Raw genomic sequence first — 6,075 nt, 5'->3', positions numbered from 1 at the left:
GTCAGTGGGCATTGCCCAGTGAGGTGTCAGGCATTGGAAACCTGAAGCTGTGCCATTGCCAGAGGAACCGCTGCAGGGCTGCACAGCAGACAAGCATTTAACCTCGCTATTGCAGGCTCCTCAGTCAGAAGGGGGTGCCATGAACCGTGGCAACTGGTGGCAGAGGAAGCTCAACCCTGGGCAAATGCATTAAGGAAGGACAAGGGTGCTTCCTCGACCAGCATCGCTGCTCTCACAGCCACCAGCAAAAGGACATTGCAGGACACCTCACCAGTCATGCTGGGAGCACTGATGGGAGATAACCAGGTCAGCAAACAGCCAAGAGGAGTTACATGAGCTCTGCAAGGCACTGCCTTTCCCCAGCCATGGTGGGACACCAAAATGGTGGTGGAGAAACAGAGAGAGGGCCAGAGCTGGTGTATTTTCAAAGGCTCATTTTGATACTGGACCCATTAGACATGGTTTGTATGCTTAAGGCTTGTCTCAGCCTTTGCTAGGTCTTCCTGATGTCTGTTACGGTCGATTCTTGTATCTTCTGGGTTCTTAACTTTCTCCCTGTGTTCAAATCATAGAGCTGCTGCAGGTATTGGCTATAGCACATTCCCTCACCTCTAAAGAGGTCTCCTGGCATGATTCCTGCAGCAGCATCATTTTCAAAGCTAACCAAGAGCTGCAGATGCACACAGATGCTGCAGCACTCTCCTATGTCTTGCTTGCTCAGGATGCTTTCAAGCCCCAGGAACCTGCACCCATGGAACCATGCTCCCTTTGCAAGGAAAATCCAGAGGCATCTCAGACCTACCACGTGTTTTCTGCCCATGAACAATTGCACCTGGAATATACTCCTGCATTAACTCCTTTGAAACAGGAGGGTGAACATCAATACAGACCTTAGATCCAGGTGACAGAATCACCCACTAGACCAGATACAGCTTGTCCCTTTATTTCACATGGCTGCTGGTCACATTTCTTGCCATGGCATTGGCAAACCTTTTTGCCTTGGAACTGTGGCAGAAGCTGTACCACTTCTGAGATCCAAACCAGCTTTCAGTATCCTTGAGAGGCCGCATGCAGACCCCTGACCCTGGCTCTTGCTGCAGAAAACTAAATGCTACAACCAAGTACAGCATTCGATGGCAGCTAAGACTAATAAGAGATGTACTAATAATTGCTCTAATCACTAATGAGAAATGATGCAGAGACAGCTCAGGAATGAAGAAGAGGACAGCTGTCCTTTTGACGCACATCTCCAAAAGCACTTTGAGCTGCGAGGATGCTGGCTGGCTTCTCCAGAGCACCACTAAAAAGGGAAGCGATAAGAGCTGGGTTTAGGAATCCCTTTTCCATTATCCGTCGGTTGTAACAGCTCACATAACTCCTCGCTGCAGGATACCTGCTGCTGCCTGACCCGAGTCTGGCCCAAAACAGAGGACCAAGCGTTTCCCCTGGTGTTGAGGTTGCTCTGGAACTTCGAAAGGCCCAAGCTCTTCTGGGCTTCAGGGCTGCATACAAAGCGATGAACCACTAGAGGGAAACCGGACCTCAGCTCACCTCGAAGCCGAAAAACGGGGATGGAGGAGGAAAAAAACCTAAATTGGGGTTAAACGAAAGGGTGGGAGGAAAGAACCAGGCGTGAGGCAAGCGATCCATGAGAGTCAGTTCCGGTACTTTAGAAATGCATTCAGCCCCACTGAAGTAACTTTATCCCTCACGTTCTAGCTCTGGTCACTTCCATGGGGGCGGGATGGGAAGTGGGGACTGATTTAAACAAGAAACATAATTTTTCAGCGGAATTCCCATTTAGCTGCAGAGGGCTCTTAAGAACAATTCTCACAGACATGAAGACACTGCGAGGGCTGGAGCAGCTCTGCTCTGGAGCCAGGCTGAGAGAGCTGGGCTGGTTCAGCCTGGAGAAGAGAAGGCTCCTGAAGGGGAGACCTTAGAGCAGCTCCAGTGCCTAAAGGGGCTACAGGAAACCTGGAGAGGGGCTTTGGACAAGGGCCTGTAGGGACAGGACAACGGGGAATGGCTTTGAACTGACAGAGGGGAGAGATTGCAAGCAGACATCAGAAAGTTCTTCTCTGTGAGGGTGCTGAGGCCCTGGCACAGAGTGCCCAGAGAAGCTGTGGCTGCCCCATCCCTGGCAGTGTTCAAGGCCAGGCGGGACATGGCTTGGAGCAACCAGTTCTAGTGGAAGGTGTCCTTGCCCATGGCAGGGGTAGGAACTGGGTGAGCTTTAAGGTCCCTTCCAACCCAAACCATTTCATATCATAACACTTTTCACCCCTGGTGATAAGCAGGAAGGTGCCAAGTCCCCAGCTCTCCATCCCTCTCTGGGAATGGGCACTCACTGCAGGGGCAGCTCTCCCGTCGAGGCACTCCAGCTCACAGGCAAGCCTCCTTTTGGAGGTGGCTTCCTGGAAGGACACAGCCATTTCATCCTGCTTCAGGGCAACACCTCTGCATGTGCTATCATTGCAATTGACCACACACTTCCCTTCTGTTGGGGCAAGAGAAGGAAACCAAAGTGTTTTGACTGCTGGAGAAGCTTTGGTCTGTGATGAGAAACACCCTGCACACACAAACGAGCCACTCAAGTCGTTTTGGGAAGGCCTGGCAAGCTGCTCTACCTCAAAAAGAGCCTCACAGAAATAGTACCTTCCTATTACTGTCAGTCTCATGGGCTGTGCAGGCTATTAGAGACACCAGGAGTGCTGGAGTCACTGGAGATAACCACTCTGAAGGTAGCCTCTTAACCTGGCTGCTCTCCTCAGCTGACACCACTGCAGCAAGCTGGGGTGATGTGTGGATTCACACACTGCCAGCACCAACACAGCTTCTGCTGCTGCACCTTTCTCCGCCCAGACACTCACCCAGCGCTAACCCCGGCTCCCACACACATTTGCCATAGAGCTCTTGTGCCTCTCACCACTCCCTCGTGTGGTCTGGGTCTGAGGGTGCAGTGAAGATGCTGCTCAGGGGCTAGAAACGCCAGACGAAGGTGCAGCACTTAACAAGGAGTCATCTAATCACTGTTCATTTACTTGCAATACACACCTGAGCACGCTGGGGCGAGCTCTCGCCAGTAAATTTCAGTATGACAGAGCAGAATCTCACAGCGTTTGTCATATGTGATTCTCTTTAACAGTAAAAATACGGTGGTATTTCTTTCACTGGTAAGCAGGTATCGTGCTTGCATGGGTTTACCAGATTATTTTGCATGTTGGATAAAATGAACTGCATACAACTAGAAGAACAGTCAACAACTAGATGTAAGCTCCAGGTTTGTCACCCACATCAGCTGCAGCTGGATGACATCTCTACCCTTTTTGCTTCTATAGAAGTAGCGATTTTGCCAGCAGAATGATGCATCTTAAAATGCTTAGACATTGTTTAACCAAATGAGACAACATTAGGTACAATGATCTACCTTCTTTTGCTTGACAAAACTCTAGTGTAATAGATATTTTGTAATAGCAGAATTAGCACTGAAACTCAGAACACCCTTTAGCCAGGTCCTGAAAGATTTAACATAAAATAAGACATAACCTCTCTTACCTCAATTTCCAGACAGTAGCCCAGAAAGGACTGCTTCAAGGAAGCTTACTCTTGCCTACAGATAGCAAAAAAGCATGTGGAGAAAAAACATCATTTCCCAACCCCCTTTCTTTGTAGAGTGCAGTGATTTATGGAGAACTCCTGACTTTCAACCAGCTGCAGCCACTGCTGAGATCAGGGAACAAATCTGGGCTAAATTGGGCAGGAAGTAAAGAAACCTGGTGGTGACACCACCTGGTGAAAGGGCTGCTATCAACTTGCAGAACATAAGGAGGACTCATAGCAAGGTGAGAGTTCGTGCCACTCTGGGATGACATTGGTCTGTACTCAGGGTGTGCAGTCAGTTTGGCTCTTCTCTGGCCCCTGCAATGCTAACACACGTGTAGCTGTCACATTATCTCTAATTCTCCTCAATTCACATGTGAAACCCAAGGTCTGCAAGAAAAGGGGCAGGAAGAGACCAACTAATGCAAGCTCAGGTGTTCCCATGTCATAACGAATAGAATTCTGTCTAGCCTGCTTTTAACAACTGCTCTCAGCAAGAGGGTATTTCTAGGTTCATCTCTCTTCAGCATTAGCAGGGTTTATTTTAATCTCCAGGCAAAGCACTTCCAACTGCAGCGTAAAATCATAGAATGATAGAATAGCATGGACCTTCAAAAGTCATTTCTCGTTATTTCTCGTCCCACCTGCAGTGGATATAGCAAACTATTTATTCCCTTTCCTTTCATAGGAAAACCCCAGCAAGAAAAAAGGGGCCGATGTTGTTCACAGGGTCCTCTACCGGTTGGCAAAAGCCTACAGCACCCGGGATTCCCAGGCGGTCTCCCATCCAAGTACTAACCGAGCCCGACCCTGCTTAGCTTCCGAGATCAGACGAGATCGGGCGTTTTCAGGGTGGTGTGGCCGTAGGCAGCTCTGACTTTGCCAGCACCGCACTCGCCCGTCCGCACACGCTCCCAACCCGCGCTCAGCCTCAGCACCCAAAGCCTCCGGCACCCTTGTGAAGCACACCCGCACCAGCCCGCCGAGCGCAGAGCCCCGCACGGCCCTGGCCCCGATGCCCTGCCGCAAACACACCCGCACAAGCGACTCCACGCTCCTTCCCTTACGTCCCCCAGCAACAACGCACGGGGACCTCTGCGGGCCTGCCCCTCCGCAGCACCCCACCGAGAAAAAGGGGTCCCGAATTCCCCCGGGGGCCCCTATGGCTTCGACATCCCAGCAAGTAAAAAGGCGGCCGCCATAGCTGGCAGCGGCCTCTATTGCCTCAACGTCCCAGCAAGGAAAACTGGGCTGGCGTTGCCCGCAGGGTCCTTTATCGCCGCGATTTTCCCTTTCTTTTCTTTCTAGTGAAAAGAAAAAAAGCAAGCCCGAAAGCACGCAAGCGAGCAAGCGGGACCGGAAGGAGGGGAGGAGACTCTCGCTTCCGAGCTTGCTTTCGTTCTGTTCTGCTTTCGTGCTTTCCTTGGTTTTTTTTTTCTTTCTTTCTTAAGAAAGAAAAGAAAACAAAACAGAAAGCACGCAAGGATAAGAATGAAAGAAAGGAAAAAAAAAAGGAAAGAAAACAAGGAAAGAAAAGAAAGAAAGAAAAGAATAGAAAGGAAGGAAAAGGAAGAGAGAAAGAGAGAAAGGGAAAGAGAAAGAAAGGAAAGAAAGAAAAAATCTTATGGAAAAAAGGAAAGAAAGCGAGAGAAAGAAAGAATGAAAGAAAGAGGAAGAAAGGGAGAAAAGAAAGAAGAAAGTAAGGAAAGAATGGAAAGAATCTTAAGAAAAAGGCAAGAAATAGAAGGAAAAAAGGAAAATAGGAAAGAAGGAAAGAAAAGAAAGAAAAGAAAGCTGTAAATGGTAATAAAATGAGCTACATTATTGCCTTAGAATGCTGGGATCTTGGAATGATTTTGCCCTGCATCTTCCTCAAAGCATGTGCAAAGCAGTCAGGGGAATTAACAGTACAAGGAAGTTTTCTTTCTTTGCGTCTTCTGCTCTGTTCCTTTCCCTCACTCCAAAACCCGCTGCAGTTTTAAATCCCCCTCTAGGTAAATGCACAGAGACGGCTGATTGCTGTCTCTTTGTGACTTTATTTCATCTGGAGTTTGTCTTTTCTTTCATTGGGTTTTTTTTCTGGCTGTGGGTGACAGATTTTGTTGCCATCCTTTTCAAGTGGTGCTAAATGCTGCTGAGACTTTGAGTGAAGGGTGTACTATGTGCCTTTGGGTCACTACCACTCACAAGAGGAAATCCATTGTAAACCCCTGCTCAGACACAAAACACAATGCATTTGTTCAGAAAGGGAGAAGACATGAAAGAAAGCTAGAGATAGAGACAGTTTCTGGCCATAAACAGGTAACCCGACCTTGTAGGGTTATGGAAGATTAGTGTTCTAACAAGGAGCAGAAAATCCCTTTTAGGGGGAATAAAGACAATAGATTAAGCACAAAGGTACCTGTTTCTGGTTGTGCATAGCAACAGTGTTAAGGTTCTGCTTAACAGGGGAGTTACACAAAAGACAGCTTA

At 48.6% G+C, this 6,075-nt stretch overlaps 1 long non-coding RNA gene and 1 other non-coding gene across 2 annotated transcripts; both read right to left on the bottom strand.

Annotated features, from left to right (window-relative positions):
* Nucleotides 1-703: 703 nt before the first annotated feature.
* Nucleotides 704-3,661, bottom strand: LOC136011000 (uncharacterized). The gene is made up of 4 exons (XR_010611139.1): nucleotides 3,559-3,661; nucleotides 2,352-2,500; nucleotides 1,394-1,589; nucleotides 704-1,300 (listed from the first exon to the last, which is right to left on the bottom strand). It is a non-coding gene; the product is annotated as an uncharacterized LOC136011000 (long non-coding RNA).
* Nucleotides 3,662-4,353: 692 nt separating this feature from the next.
* Nucleotides 4,354-4,472, bottom strand: LOC136012457 (5S ribosomal RNA). The gene has a single exon (XR_010611758.1). It is a non-coding gene; the product is annotated as a 5S ribosomal RNA (ribosomal RNA).
* Between the last annotated feature and the right edge of the window lie 1,603 nt (nucleotides 4,473-6,075).

This window comes from Lathamus discolor, chromosome 3 (genome assembly GCF_037157495.1).
Source record: "Lathamus discolor isolate bLatDis1 chromosome 3, bLatDis1.hap1, whole genome shotgun sequence".
NCBI classification, from domain to species: Eukaryota; Metazoa; Chordata; class Aves; order Psittaciformes; family Psittacidae; genus Lathamus; species Lathamus discolor.
Note: the sequence above shows the minus strand (reverse complement) of the source record. Positions and strands in the feature narration are given on the sequence as shown.